Source organism: Rattus rattus, chromosome 10, assembly GCF_011064425.1.
Source record: "Rattus rattus isolate New Zealand chromosome 10, Rrattus_CSIRO_v1, whole genome shotgun sequence".
NCBI lineage: Eukaryota > Metazoa > Chordata > Mammalia > Rodentia > Muridae > Rattus > Rattus rattus.
Window position 1 is genome coordinate 50,124,771 of NC_046163.1, and position 16,062 is coordinate 50,140,832.

A 16,062-nucleotide genomic window follows, 5' to 3' on the forward strand; every position below is an offset into this window, starting at 1 on the left:
ATCATAGTGGCTGTTGATTGCACAGCCCCACTAGTATAGGAAAACTCCGATTATTAGGGACTATTTGCTAAGACCCAGTATTACGCCATATGGTGTAAACAGTGCTTTCACAGGTCAAGCCTTACTCTGAGAAACTCTTATCTTATAAGCAAACGCAGAAGTAGGGCGATTGTACCTTGAGGGGCATGTAAACATTCCAGCAAGGCACGGACGGATAAGCCTTAAAAGAACAAAAGGTGCCACCGTCTCCCTATAAATTTATCAAGATAAACTGGAACTGTAGGAACATGGAACTTGACATAAAAATCATCTCAAGGTTCCAGAACTTGTTAGACATGTCAAACCAACATCTAGGCTTGCCTGTGAGGCTGTGTATCTGACAAGCTTTAAAATAAACAGGATGAGACTTACCTGGCAGGGGAGATACCATGATCACGAAGGTGGTTTCCCCAGGGCAAGGCTTATCCATTGCACTCCAGATGTGCTGACCCCTGCGATTTCTCCAAATGCGGGAAACTCGACTGCATAATTTGTGGTAGTGGGGGACTGCGTTCGCGCTCTCCCCTGATTAAAAATGAAATAAAATAAATAAACAGGATGTAAAACATAGAGATGAAATCTCACAGGGTTTGGGGAGTGGGGGAATCACGTGACGGAAGGGAGGATATGATCTACCCTAAGTGACACCTAAGACCCTGCCTCCTGCTTACTCAAAAGAGGAAGGTTCACACATTTAGAGCTTACGTGTTCTCTGTGCTCAATCAGGCAGATGCCCAGCCTTGCGAGGTCATAAAACAAACTGCCTCGATTTCACCTCTTTAAGCTCTCATTATGAAGTGAAGACCATTGTTTCTCACAGTTGGCGTTAACAACAAAGCTCTGGCTGGATGTGGTGTCACACCAGCAATCCGGGCACTCAGAGGGCTGACGCCGGTTCGATGTAGTCTGAGCTTAAGTGTGGACTCAAGACTCAGCTAGGCTACCAAGTGAAACCCTGTCCAAACAAAGGCAATTTCATTTCTGATTATTCCCTTCTCGTATGTAGGAACACAAGTGAGTTTTACATGCTGACTTTGTAACCTTGCAGAATGTATCACTTATACTGGTTTAAGAGTTGTTTGTTTTGTCTTGTTTAGGGTTTGTTTATTTTTGAGACAGGCTACTACTGTAGTCTTGGCTGATATGGAACTGTGTGGACCAGACTGGCCTCCAACTCAAAGAAATCCTCCCGTCCTGGCTTCCTGAGTGCTGGGATTAAAGTCATACAACACAATGGCTGGCAATAGTTTTGTTTTTAAATTTATATGCACGAAGCTGGGGTGTGGGTCAGTGGTAGAATGCAAACTTAGCAAGTATAAGGCCCTGAGTTCAATCCCAGGTTCTTCTCCCACCTCAAAGAAGAAAATAACTTTACAAAGACCATACCATATTAAAATAGGGACAGTTATCTTTCTTTGACCCATATGCTTTTTTAAAATTGTTGTTGTTAACTGTATTGCATTGTCTAGAACTTTCTACACCATGCTCGATAAGAATAGTGATAGCATGAGAGCTGGAGAAATGACTCAGTGGTTCAGAGCGCTGACTGGTCTTTCAGAGGACTTGATTTTTTTACTTAAAAACTACATGCAATTGTTAATCTTCCTTGTCAACTCGACTGCACTTGCGGTCACCATCTGCTTCTGAGAAAACAAATGGCCTTTGATGACCTTTACCCTGGGAAGGCAACAGTACTAAAGAACGAAGTTCGGGAAAAGCTAGGCCAAATCTACAAAACCACACCAAAGGTCATCTTTGTATCCCGACTGGTGGTGGCAAGACAACTGGCTTTGGTGTGACCTGTGGCTCTCTGGATTATGCAGAGAAGAATGAGCCTAAACACGGGCTTGCGAGATATGACCTTTACGAGTAGAAAAGGACCTCCAGAAAACAGCGAAAGTCTAGTGTTGGTGCTGGCAAGAGCACAGGAGTAGAGAGTCCCTGCTGTGCCCTGATCTGCTGTGATGGCACCAGTTTCTAAGAGGAGGACGCATGAGCTGAAAACCCAAGCTTGAAAACCATAAACAGAAAGAAGAAGGAGGAAGCCGACAGTGTTTGTCTCCCTCTGCTTCTGACTGAAACACAATTTGACCAGCTATCTCATAGCCAATAGTCCTTCCCGCCATGATGGACTGTGTCCCATCCAAACCTCGAGCCAAGCACATTCCTCCTTTGTAAAGTTGTGTTGCTCAGGTATTTCATCACAGCCAACAAGAAAACTAATGCCCTATAAAAATAAAACTGATAAAAAAAAAAATAAAACTGATTTTATTTGTAGTCCTAGGGATTAAAACTCATGGATTCAGAGAGCTCCAGGGAAAGAGGACTGGGCACTTACACGGGCTAGCAAACACTGAGAAGCAACAGATTATGTAAGTCTGAGAGAAGAAACGAGAAGAATGTAAATGTCTATGCAACAAAAGCCCAATAACCTCTCCATAGGCATATTGATCATCTGGGTATGGTGTAACTGTGATTTCTACATGCCTCATTGCTACCATGAGACTCTCCTGGTTGTTTGGGAAATCTCCTTTGGTGTTGTCTTCATTGTAACTTCCTTTGGTAAAGGACATAAAATTTAAAACGCCCTAAATGTAATTACAAGGGAGGAAAGAAGGAAAGTGAACCAGTTAACCGCTGATGAGAAAACCAATAAAAGACATCACTACAGACGACCAACCAGTTTACATAGAATCTTTCAGACTGTCTATCCTAACCAATCCAGAAGAAAAACCATTTTTCTCCTTAGGGGCTATCCTCCTATCCTGAAGCTTCCTAGCCCGTTTTACCTTTGGTTAATCTTTCCTTTATTAATAATCAATACAGGTTCGTTGTTGACAACATATCTTTTATAGGGGGACTTTCTCAGATCCACCAGTGGTATAAATAGTGACACAGAGACTTAAATATAGTTTAAAGCCTGGGCCTTTTGCTAGGGCAGTCTCCCAGCAAGCTCATCTAACTTAACCTGACTATCTTGCCTACGACCTGCCACACAGCTAGTGCCATACCTCTCTGTGCTGTGGTCCGTGTCTGTTCCTTTCTAGGAATCTCCGGAGTCAGCTCTCTTAACCCTGCCTCAGTCTCTCTGCCCGGAAGTTCAGCCCTCCACTTCCTGTTTAAGCTCTTGATCGGCAGATCTTTCTTACAACCGATCGCTACTGAGACAACCTCTGACGATATTTTAGATTGCCTTTAGGCCGGCGAGGAAGGACAAATATTGACAAAATAGAAAACCTGGTAATGGGTCATAAAATCTACCAAAATCCTGCCAGCATTTAGCTCTCTGTTGGTACAGAATTAACAATTGAAAATACAGAAACGCACCTTCGCACAATATAAGAGAGGTTATTCCAACAATCTTTGTTTCCCAAGTTTTCAGTATTTCAAAAGATTCAGGCTAGCCAGATGGATGGGCAGGTACAGGCACTGGCGTGCAGGCCTGATGACCTGAGTTCAGGACCTGGATCCCACAAATGTCGAGAGAAAGCCAACTCCAGAGAGCTGTCCTCTGGCCTCCACACTTATGCCATAAGCGACACACACACAGGGACACACACACACACACACACACACACACACACACACACACACACAATTTTAAAGGAAATTTAAGGGCCTAGAGAGATGGTTCAGTGGTTAGAGTACTTGTTCTTATAGAGGACCCGGGTTTGATTCTCAGCACTCACACAATGCCTCACAACTGTCTGTAACTCCAGTTCCAGAAGATCTAAGGCCTTCTTCTGGCTTTCTTAGGTACTGGGCACACGAATAGTGCAGATATATAGATAAATATATAGATGATAGATTAATTGATTGATTGACAGATAGATGGTAAAATACTCATATAAATAAAATAACATAAAATCTAATTTTCTTTAAATTTTAAATGTTTTTAGGCTGATAGAATGTTTGGCTCTCATCCATGAAGCCCTGGGTACAAGCGCCAGTACCACCTAAAACTGGGCCTAGTGGTGTAAGTATGTAATTTCAGCATGTGAACGTGGAAACAGAAGGAAGGATGAGGACTAGGGTAATCCTTAGCTACATAAAAAATTTAGCCAGTCTGGCTTAGGAGACCCTGTCTCAAAAGTTCTTAGTTCTGGTTCTGGTACAGGCAACATTTCAACTGCTGTCAACTTTTTTTTCTACCGTCTGTACTTGTTCATGGTTCAATACCACACAACCCCCACCTCCCCCCCACCCCACTCCACCCCACCCCCACCTCTGTTTTTGTTCAGACCCACTGGTCTCAAGACTTTGAGGTTAATACTTTCATTTGTACATTTTATAGACGAACTTGAACAGTTTATAGACAGCTGCCACAGAAATTTTCCAGATGTCAAATTCACTGACGTGAATAAACACATGTTCTGTAAGCATGTGTCTACACACACTAACACGTTTGAGAGTGTGTACACACAACCTGTAAATTGGAGGTCAAGTGACAACTTGCAGGAGTTGGTTCTCTCCTTTCACCATAGGAGTCCCAGGGGATAGGACTAGGACATCAGGCTTAAGACTCGTGCCTTTATCAGCTGGGCGGTCTTGCTAGCCCACAGAGCATTTTAAATAGCATGATTCTGCTACCCTTTTACTGGCTTGACCAGCACTTTTATGGCTTACTGCAGAGCCCTAGAACTTATAGTCATATCCTTCTCCTTCTAAAATTTTAAAATGTATCCAATGAACAAAGTTACTCATATCTTGGCTTCTTTGTGTCTGTCTTCCAAGAAGAAGAAAGAAAAGGAAGAAAGAAAGGAAGAAGGGGAGGAGATGGGAAAGAGGAAGGGAGGAAGCAAGAAGGAAAGAGAAAGCATGCTTAGAACTAGTTTGGGATTGCAAGGTGGAAAAGTCAGATCTGGACCAACATGATTCTGTCTGTGCTTGTATCTCTTTTACGGTCAAATTTTCAGAATGTACACTAAAAAACAGGCACAAAGATGCACCGGAGTTCTTTGAGAACTACTTGTCTAGGGAGTAGTTTCCAGTTCTTAACGGTAGCCAAGTCTTTAGCCTCTAATCACCAGAAGTATGGAATCTCATAGTGCTACTAGCTGGGTGTCATTTGTATATATATAAAAATACACTCAAATCTTCCTGGAAGACATTGTCATGAGCTTGTCCATAAACCTGTCTGCTGGCAGGAAATAAAAGAATGAAGGCATTTAAGAGAGGATATGCTATTCTGGTGTGTTATGTTAATTCCACTAGGCAAGGTAAGACCACTACCATAATTTTTGAGCCAAATTTGAAGCAGGCCAGGACCATGGACACTGGTCAGATCCATATCAGGGATCACCAGAGAGAGAAGGTCTCAAATTTTATTAGTCTGGTGCTTATAAAGGCAAACCCCTCTGGGTTATTATGGACTTCCCACTTTTACCCAATGGCAGTAAGCACTCATCATGACTTACTTCGTGCCTCTGTGTGAACAAGCACATCCTATGTACTTGGGGCAACCAACCTTGTTTACAGAAGTGAAAACATGAACAACAGCCCCAAGCATTCCAGGAAAGCTATCTGTCCTCGAGCAAGTGGGGCCTAGAGGTTGATCTGTCCTCGGATAAGTGAGGCTTACAGTTTAGAGGCACAGTTTTAAAAACAAGGATTTTGAAACTTAAAACAAAACTTCAGCCTTCACAGTTATAACTAAGTCCTAGCTACCTAGACTTCAGGTCACATAACTGAAATGTGAAGGCTGAGAAATAATTAGCAACCATACGAGATTTCTGACCATACAGTGACCAGAAATCCACTCAGATTCAAATGTGCATTGAATCTCACCCACACCGAAGCATGGAGCTTCTTTGCAACATTAGTTCTGAGCACACAGTGAGCATTTTGCTCGGCCATGCCATCTCATACCACACAATACCAGTGAAGGCCGCCTGAAACACAGTAGCTCAGATTTAAGCCCATTGTAAAAGTTATGAATTTTGATTATTTTTTTTACTGGACCATACAGTTTTCTGCTCTTATAGAACCATCACAGCGGGGCTGGAGAGACAATTCGGTGGTTAGGTTAAGAGCACTGGCTGTGTTGTGCCTGTTAAGCATTTGCGAACCCCCAAAAGACCACCAAGGAGCTGACTCCAATTCAATCGCACTAGGGTCTTTATTCGAGCTCGAGCTCCAGCTACACTGTAGTTTCGGAAATGTCAGGCAAACAAGCAATGTGATTGGCCCACGTCTGAGGTGGGCGGGCTAGTAAGGAATGTTGTCCTGTAAAATAATTGGCTAGTGCTGGGAGCCAACCCGTAAACTTAACTTCTGCTTTCCTCCTGATTGGTGGTTGTTAGGAAGTGAATTGTCAGAGGCAGGCTTGTAACCTGGAGGTGCGGGTTTGTTGAGGAGTAACCTGGTGCTAGAGAGTTCAACAGAGTCAGATTCTCTAAGATGGAGTCGGAACCCAAGATCTGATCTCTCAGCTGCTATTCCAGAGGAACTAGGTTCAGTTTCTAACACCCGCATAGCAGCTCATGACGGTCTGTAACTCCAGTTCCAGTGGACCCAACACGGTCACACCAATGTACTCAAAACAAAACAAAACAAAAAAACAAAAAGCAAAGAAAAAAAAACAAAACTCTACTTAAATACAGAAAAAAAAAAGATTTTTTATTAATTTTTTTTTTACCATCATTCCCCAGCATGGAAGCATTAAGTTAGTATATCTTTGGATTGTACCTTGTTAGGATGTTTGCTTTAAAGAGATGTTTGATGGGGCTGAAGTACTCAGATGTCAGGAGTACCGGATGCTCTTGCAGAGGACTTGAGCTCAATTCCAAGCACCCACACAGTGGCTCACAGCCATGCATAGCTCCAGTTCCAGGTCAGCTGATGACCTCTTCTGGCTTCCAAGGGCACCAGGCACACGAGTGGTACACAGACATTCTTGCAGACAAAGCACCCATATACATAAAATAATCGTTTCTTTTAAAATAAGAAGCATCCTGTTTGGGATTGAGCAAGATGGTTCAGTAGGTAAATGTGATTCCCTCCAAGCCAGGTGACCTAAAATCGATCTCCACGTTGGAAAGAGGAAAATGACTCTTGAAAGTTGACCTCTAACCTCTACATGTGTGTCATGGGATGAGTACACACACCTACACACACATACATACACACACACACACACACACACACACACTCATGCACAAATGCACCCACTAAATAAAAATAAATAGGTAAGTAAATATAATTAATGTTTTTAATAAATTTTTAATAAAAATTGGTGTTTCAGTTGACTTGAGTTTCATGAAACAGTCATTAAATGAATTCTTGTTTGGTATTAGGACAGAATTTTCAATAATTCTTTAGTTGGCCCTAAACATACTTCTCTATTTTGTGCTAACCCTTATGTGAACTTTGTTCTCAGCATTGACAATAAAAGTTGAAATGCTGATCAGCTCTGTCAGACACTGAAGGGGCTCCGTGATATGCGATGCTGTATAAACCTAATCTTGATCTTCATTATTGTTATATCAGGGGCATACTGTATTAGAGGACAACTCTGTGGGGCTGGCTCTGTCCTTCTATACTTACATAGGTCCTGGGGGTCAAACTCAGGTCATCAGGCTTGTAAGCCAACTACTTGACATCCTGAGCCATCTTGTCAACATTTATGTCTTTATGTAAAAGCAAACACACACATGTATTTCATTAGTATAAAAATTTGCTTTCATCCTAAATAAATGGCCAAATCATATGTATGCCAAAGAATTGTAAAATAAACTTGCTTATGGTTTATTATCAGTGAATGATCGATTTATATAGATTTTTAAATGTACATACATACTTAAGGTTGTGTAAAAAGTTCTCAACTGGAGAATTAGCTGGCTTGGTGCTGAAGAGCTCACTTTGCTCTTACGGACCCAAGTTCCATTTCTGGCACCCATGTCACATGGCTCACATCCTCCTGGGACTCCCAGCATCAGAGGATCCTACCCATTCTTCTGGATTCCACAGACACCTGCGTCTATACTCACCCACAGATACACATATATACATCATTAAAAATAAAACAAAATAAATCTTTAAAAATGTTTCTCAAGCGAAAAGTGATCATAAGTGGGTGAGAATAAGTTTAAGAATTTGAGGCCTAGCTGTCCTAGCTGAATTTCTATCCTAATGTAATTATCACCTACCTATATCTGAGACCAGAAGTTCCTCTCCAAGCATGCAAGCTGGCTGCATCTAAATGGCTACCGGAGTCCACTGAGTCCTCCCCAAAGTCATTATAATCCCCTCTCCATGCTAAATATCTCAGAATCTAGTGTCATGACAGTTGACGATTATGTAGAAATCACTGGACAGAGCCATAAAAGGAGAGAGAAGAGGTAGGACCCAACCCCACCCCATTCCTAGAAAATGTCTACCCAGTTGTAGAAAAGATACACATATTTTTCTTTCTTGTAAACCTATCCTTTGGCCCTCATTTCTTCCACCTGTATCGAGAAACTCTACTTCGAGTGGTCGAAGTTTTCCAGGTTCTCTTCCACTTCTCTTTTTCTTAGCCAAGAATGAAAATGTCCTTTACTGCTCACCTGCTGTTTGTTCTTGTTAACTGTGCCACAGTTTGGAACAGAAAACAAAACAAAACAAACAAACTTATTAATAGATACTTTCTGGACTCTTCAAATAGGTCTTAAAGGCAGTGATGGCACACACATTTAGTCCTAGTACCCAGAAGGCAGAGGCAGAAGGATCTCTTTGAGTTCCAGGACAACCAGGCAGCATAAAGATACTCAAAAAAAAAAAGAAAAGAAAAAAAAAGAAAAAAACAAAGAAAGAAAGGAAGGAAGGAAGGAAGGAAGGAAGGAAGGAAGGAAGGAAGGAAAGAAAAGTTCTTGAAGTTCTTGGGCTATAGACAAATCTTAAGAAAGTGTCTTTTTTTGTCTTAGTCTCTGTATCAGTTACTGGTCTTGCTACTGTGATGGAAGGAAGATTTATCTGGTGTTGGAGTTGAGCATACAATGTATCACTGCAGAGAAGTAGTGGGGAACAGAGCCTGTGACAGACTTTCACATTTGTGTCTGCAGTCAAGGAAGTGAAGAAAGATGACTGGCCTTGCTAGCCCTCCCTTTTCAAGCAGTTCAAGACTTTAGTGCCTGGAATGCTCTGCCCACACTCACGATGGGTCTGCCTATCTCCTTTAATCTAATTCACATATTCCTTCCTAAGCATGCCCAAAGGCTTGTCTCCTAGGCAACTCTAGATCTTAGGTTGACAATCAATATAAACGTTCAAAGTTTCTTCATGGTGACTGCAGATTTGTTCAGCAAACACAAAGGTGTTGCGGTAAATATTAAAAAATAGCAGGCTGGAGAGATGTCTCAGTGGTTAAGAGCACTGACTGTTCTTCCAGAGGTCCTGAGTTCAATTCCCAGCAACCACATGGTGGTTCACAATCTTCCGTAATGAGATCCAATGCCCTCTTCATGTGTGTTTGAAGACAGCTACAGTGTACTCATATACATAAAAATGAATAAATTGATTTTAGAAAAGCTGAAGCTTTTATGCCGCGCTAGTGTCAACACCCGTGGGGTCACAACACCGTGGGGTATCTTTATCACAGTGGCTCCACACTGCCTCCAAGAACTCTCCGACCCAGGCAGTCCCAGAGCCGTTCCAGCATGGCACCTTGCCATGCTGGTCCCTAGAGTTAGTTTCAGCACCAGAGGGCCATATGGAACCAACCATAATTTATCTCTGGTTAGTATCTCTCCCAGCGATCCTACTAGCCGAGAACTCTCTGGTTCCAGCTACCCGGTAAAACAAAGACTCAACAAATTGCAACCCAACAATCAGATTTATATGTTAAATTCTCAATCTACGATACAACTGCACAATAAACTCACAACCAATTGATAAGGATATAAACTGCCCACCTAGATGAGGTAAACTGACCTATAGAAATCCATCCCTGAAGAAATCTTCGTATCAACTGTGTCCGTGTAGAAATGCATATGTCTGCCTCCATGTGGCTTCTCTCTCTCTCTCTCTCTCTCTCTCTCTCTCTCTCTCCTCTCCTCCCTCCCCTCCTCCCCTCTTCTGCCTCTCCCTCTCCTTCCAAAACCTCTGTTCCTGCCTCCCTTTTTTTCTCATCCAATGACAGGCCTCGTTTTATCTTGCGTCTGTCTTCACCTGCATAATGACATCACCCTACACCAAGGTTTATCTTTCCTTTCTTTGTAGCTCTCCTTGAGATTGCCAGCATAGGACAAAACCTTTCCTTCTCAGCCACCATAAACTTTCCCACTTAATGTGTTAATTGATTGAAATAATTGTTGCAACAAAATAACTAGCAGAAACGAAATAGCCTAGAAGGTGTAGGAAACAAAAAGTACCGGGCAAGTCCGTGTCTCACGCCTGTAATCCCAGCACTCTGGAGATTAAGGTAAAAATATGACTCTGAACTCTAGGCAGGCCTGGCCACTGGAGTGGGTTGGTCTGATGCTGCTTGTCTTCAAATGCTAAATTCTCTACTCCAAAGATCTGGTTGCTCCAAGATGAGCAAATCCTCAGGTATACCAGCTTTGGTTGTATAAACCTTGCCCCCCAAGTTATCCGTGATTGTTAATAAAGATGCTTACAGCCTATAGTTGGGAAGTAGAGAGGTAGGTGGGGCTCCGGTTCCTGGGCTTGTAATCTGAGGCAGGGACGACAAGGAGAGAGGAGAGGAGAAGAGTTGCCATAGGGTAGGTGGACCATGAGCACATGGTCACGAAGGCTGGCCTGTTGAAGTAGGAGTGGCCCAGGTGGAGCAAGCCAAATGACATCTCAGGGTCACTGACAGGGAAGTAGACAAAATAGCATAGAGGGTTGATATCTGCCCAGCTCTAGTGCTTTTAAGGCTTATTATACACACAAAGGTTTGTGTCTTTTATTTGGGAACTAAATTATCTAAGGTGGGGTAAAAACCTTAAGTAATATTTATAGCAACAGGCTACAGTGTGAGTCTGTAAAACGAGCAAACTCGGGGTTGGGGATTTAGCTCAGTGGTAGAGCGCTTGCCTAGCAAGCGCAAGGCCCTGAGTTCGGTCCCTAGCTCCGAAAAAAAGAAAAGGAAAAAAAAAAAAAAAAGAGCAAACTCTATAGTTGCTAGAGACTGATGCAACCATGGGGCCGCATTACATCATGCATCATGTGACCACTCAAACAGGGAAGAAACAAGACCATCCCAAACTAGCAGAAACCAGCAGGGCTTATCAAGACAACCACAGTGCTATTACTTCACTGTAATGCCATCTCTGTTCTATTAACCCGGAAATAGCTCATTTCCATCATTTTGTATCTGAAATCCAAAACACGTCAGATAAGAACACAGAGGAGCACGCCTTTAATCCCAGCACTTGGAAGGGAGGCAAGTGGATCTCTGGGTTCCAGGCCAGCTCGAGCTACATACAGTTCCAGGATGGTCAGGGCTAAGCAAATGCTATTCTCAGAAGAACTCCAATGTACTCCTTGAGTATCCCACATCCCTATGCACACCTTAGCTCATGAATAAGGCTCTTCTTCCATTAAAGCATACACATAAAACAGGCTATGCAAAGCCCCAGCAAATAGACTCTTTGAGAAACACATTAACATCTCTCAAGTATATATTCTCACTCTGTAGCTAAGTTTTTGCCCAATTCCTTACTCTGTCCTGTTTCTGGGTTTTTTTCCCCAGTGGTAATCAGAATCTGGAAACAAGTAGGTAGAGGTTTCTTCCCCAACTTCCACCAACAGCAGTAAAATCTCTGGCTTCTTCCCTCCAAGACACATAGCCAAGGAAATGAAATCTCCTGTGATACCCTCCTGATTCCACAGAGCAATTTTACAGGTGCTTAGCCAGCGTGCTAGCACAGAGATACCAGCGATGGCACTATTGCCCAGCCAACAAATTCTGAAATAAGGTAGCCAAATAAAGTTATGTTCTTTAGATACATTTTTGGGGGGATTGGAGAGATGGCTCAACAGTTAAAAATATTGACTGCTCTTCAGGAAAACTTTGGTTCCAGGAACACAGCTGAGCAATAGCCCTAGAGATGAAATGTAGAAGTTAGTGATGAGGAGAAACATTGTGTTGAAGAAAAAGAAACAATGAAGTACTCCATGCATTATGGAAAAAAATATTCCTCATCCAGCATTTGGAAAAAACTAATAATAGACACACATTCAACTAAGAAAATGACAAAAACCAAGCCTTGGCTGTCTCTGGAGGGGAAGAAGATTGTTCAAGAAAGGAAATGTAATCAGATGAGTGTCTCTGGAATAGACAATGATCATCAAACCATGGCAGGCTACGTGAAAGCATTTGATGGGAAAATGGGAAGCCAGTAAGCACAATGGGACAAGATCAGCCCTCAAGTTCTGCAACAGGAAACCAAACGGGTTACATTAATATTGCAAAAAAAAAAATACAAAGAATAGCAGCCCAGTATATTACTTGGAAATACGGAAATCAATTCTCAGAAGACACAGTTAAAGGAGTTGAAGAGGGTTCCACATGGGGTGCAGGGGGTGAGGGGATGTGGGGAAAGAAGGAAGTCAGAAAGGTCTTGTGATCTGCTGCCTTGTGATGCAACTCAAATTAAGTGGGAGTGCTGCAAAATATCCCTTATTTTTTCAAATATGAGCATCATCATCTTCAAACATGTACTTAGAGATATTCATGCAGAAAAAACAGAGAGGTCGTGTATCCTGGCCATTGTGAAATAAAAGCAGGCAAGAAAGAAAAAAAGGCAGTGCTCTAAACAAATACAACTAAAGCTTGTAAATAAAGCTTTGGTTAAGAAGAAAGTAAAGGAGTTGGAGATGAACACTTGCTGATGAGCTGTTATGAACTCTTGCTGCTCTTCCAAAGAACCTGAGTTCAGTTCCCAGCACTCACATGACAACTCACAGTCTCATGAAACTCCAGCTCCAGACTATGTGGGTATAGCATGTACACACACACACACACACACACACACACACACACACACACACACACACACAAACACACACGCACAAGCACGCCACATCTTGATTTCTTTTGCTGTGATAAAACTATAACTAAACACAGCCCGGAAGGGAAAGGGGGCCAGTACAGCTTACAGTCCCTTTATCACAGAGAAGTCAGAGTAGGAACTCAAGACAGGAACTGAAGCAGAGGCCATGGAGGCCTGCTTTTACTGTTTGGCCCCCTTGCCTTGCTCAGCCCGATTCATTAAACAGCCCAGGACCACCTGCCTCGTGGTGGCCCCGCCCACAGTGTACTGGGCCCTCCTTTACCAGTCATTCAGAAAGAAAATGCCTTCAGCCTGGGTGAAGGAAGCATTCTCTCAGCTCCCTCTTCTCAGATGACCCTGGCTTGTATCAAGGTGACAAAAATAATAAATAAATAAGTAAATAAATAGAAATAAATAAATATTAAAAATAGATGAAATAAATAAAAATAAAGCCTAGGAAAAGGAAGAAAATAAAGCTAAAACGATGATAAATTATTCAGAAAGAACTTTGACAGGCATGCATATTTAAGTCAAGTGCTTATGGCCAAAACATCAATAGAGAAGTTACAGCCTTATTAACTCGTTTGAAAACAAGAAATTTAGAAATAAGTAATATAACACATAAATCTAAGTAAAGTAGAAAATACCGTGCTTGAAGCCAAGCAAAAGGCAAAGTACTTGATTAATGAGTCAAAGTTATCACAAGACAGAAAAAAGGAAAGCAAAACAAACCAACCAGGTAAATGTTTAGCAAGGCATCAGTCGCTCTTCTTTGAAAGAATGACGCTAGCTATGTGATGGTTATCTTGGTCTCCTTTTAAGTCAGTGCTTTAAGAATGGTCTATCCTGATTGATACACTATGACAAGAGCATCACCAAGGGCTCCTGAGAATATTGTCCTTGCTTTCAAGAGACATATCAAAAAATAATTAGTCGTCTTCTTTTTCTAGATACCAAGACATGACATGTAGAATTGCTATGTGTCCTTGCTAGCCCAAGGGCCTAGCCTGAGTATTGCAGGAAAAAAGGGGGAGGGAGATGCTCAAATCCTGATGCAAGGAGACACTCTGTCCCTAGACTATTTGTCATGGGAGATAATAGAGTTCCTTATTGTTTAAACCAATTTTAATCACCATTTCCTGTTATTCCCAACCAAGTCATCCTGATAAAAGACAGTCCAAAAGCTATGAATGGGGAAGGAGTCCTTGGGTAAGCATAAACACACAAATTATCAAAAAAAAATGCTGTAACTGTTTGCAGGAAACCCTGAGTGTGATCTGAAGGACCACAGGAATTGGGTATTGGTACAATCCTTTAACTCCAGCATTTCGGGGGTGCAGGTAGGAAGATCAAGGCCATCCTCAGCTATATATAGGGATTGTGAGGTCAGCCTGAGATCCTGACAAAGAAAAGAAGGAAGAAAGGGAGAAAGAAAGAAAGAAAGAAAGAAAGAAAGAAAGAAAGAAAGAAAGAAAGAAAGAAAGAAAGAAAAAAGGAAGCAGCAGCATCTGGCTGCATACCAATTAATAAAATGTGTGATTTTTCCAAGGAAAAATACATCTTTTCAAAATCGTCTTCAAAAAGTATAGAAAATTCTATTCAAAGTAATAGTGAAATGGCGTGGGGAAAGAGGTAGTCTAGGCTCTCATGCAAAAAGAGGCCATGCTGGGGCTAGAGAGATGCCTCAGCAGTTAAGAGCACTGGCTGATCTTCCAAAGGCCCCAGGTTCAATTCCCAGTGGCTTTATGGCAACTCACAACTGTCTGTAACTCCACGGATACAAACACCCTCACACAGATACACATGCAGACAAAACCCAGATGCACATAAAGTAGAAAGAAATACATTCTATTTCTAGGATAGCTCCCTGCCTAGTCACCTCCCACCAGACCACACCTCCCACCTCCGTTTCATTGGCGACTGATTCCAATATGTGATTTCAAGGGAACAAATCCAAGCCACGGTATTAAGAACGCCAAATAACACCAGGTAGTTTAGTGGTAGTTCACTTAACCAGCATGATGTGAGAATATCAAATAACCCAGAAACTATGAGAAGAAAGCTTTATTCATTAATTCATTCAACAATCTATTGCATTGATCTGGTCTCTGGAATATGTTAGTGAAAATGACAGCATGTGGCTGTATTGAGCTTACATTTTAATATATTATATATATATGAAGATACATAATTATCTACACTGTACCATGGAGAAAATAAAAGCAAAGAGCAGTGGCCAGGAGAAGTCTTGTAAAGCGGGTGTAAGAAAGAACTGAGTAGAACCCAGGAAGCGCCCTTAAAGATGCACATTAGGAATGCAAGATCTTCTGGATGTGATCGCCCTGATGTCAAAATCGCCTTATTTGTTCTCTGTGTTTGGATTGAACCTCTAAGACCCACGCAAAGATCGATCCATGTAACCTCATCTTCGTTATCAGCAAGTTCAAGGCAGAAAACTCTGGAGAGAGTTTTTATTATCATTATTTATTTTATTTGTGTGTGTGTTATAGGCACGCATGTATGTAGGGTCCCTATGTGAGGGTGTGCGGGGCTCCAAGGAAAACATCTGGTGTCCTGCTCTGTCTCTCTCTGCTTAATCCTTTGAGATAGGGTCTCTCAATGAACCTGAAGCTAGGCTAACATCTAGAAAGGGCCAGCCCAAATAAGTCAACAATATAATCACATGTATGGTTTCATGTCTAGGCTTTCTAAATCAATATCAAATATATATAAAACTGAATGTACACAACACCTACAACAATGGTTATTCATTTGAGGGTGGGGGGAGAGCAGAATCAAGGGGAGCGAGGACAACAGAGCAGCTCTTTTTTTCTCCTTTATATGTCTACACTCCGAACTTACGTGGTTCCAGCATGCTTAAATATGTGCCTGAGCGACTTTTTGTGAACATATAAATATGATCCGATTTTTAATCCCAGCAATTAGGAGGTGGAAGCACGAAGGTTAGGAGTTCAAGCTCATCCTTCAGTTACCACTGGCATTCATCTGAAGTTTGACTTCTTCAGTACTCCTGTTTCATAACAAA

The 16,062-nt window shown here is 41.9% G+C and overlaps 1 non-coding gene across 1 annotated transcript; it reads left to right on the forward strand.

Moving 5' to 3' along the window:
• The first annotated feature begins 403 nt into the window (after window positions 1–403).
• On the forward strand, window positions 404–567 carry LOC116911805. Its single transcript, XR_004389345.1, has one exon. It is a non-coding gene; the product is annotated as a U1 spliceosomal RNA (small nuclear RNA).
• Window positions 568–16,062: the final 15,495 nt, after the last annotated feature.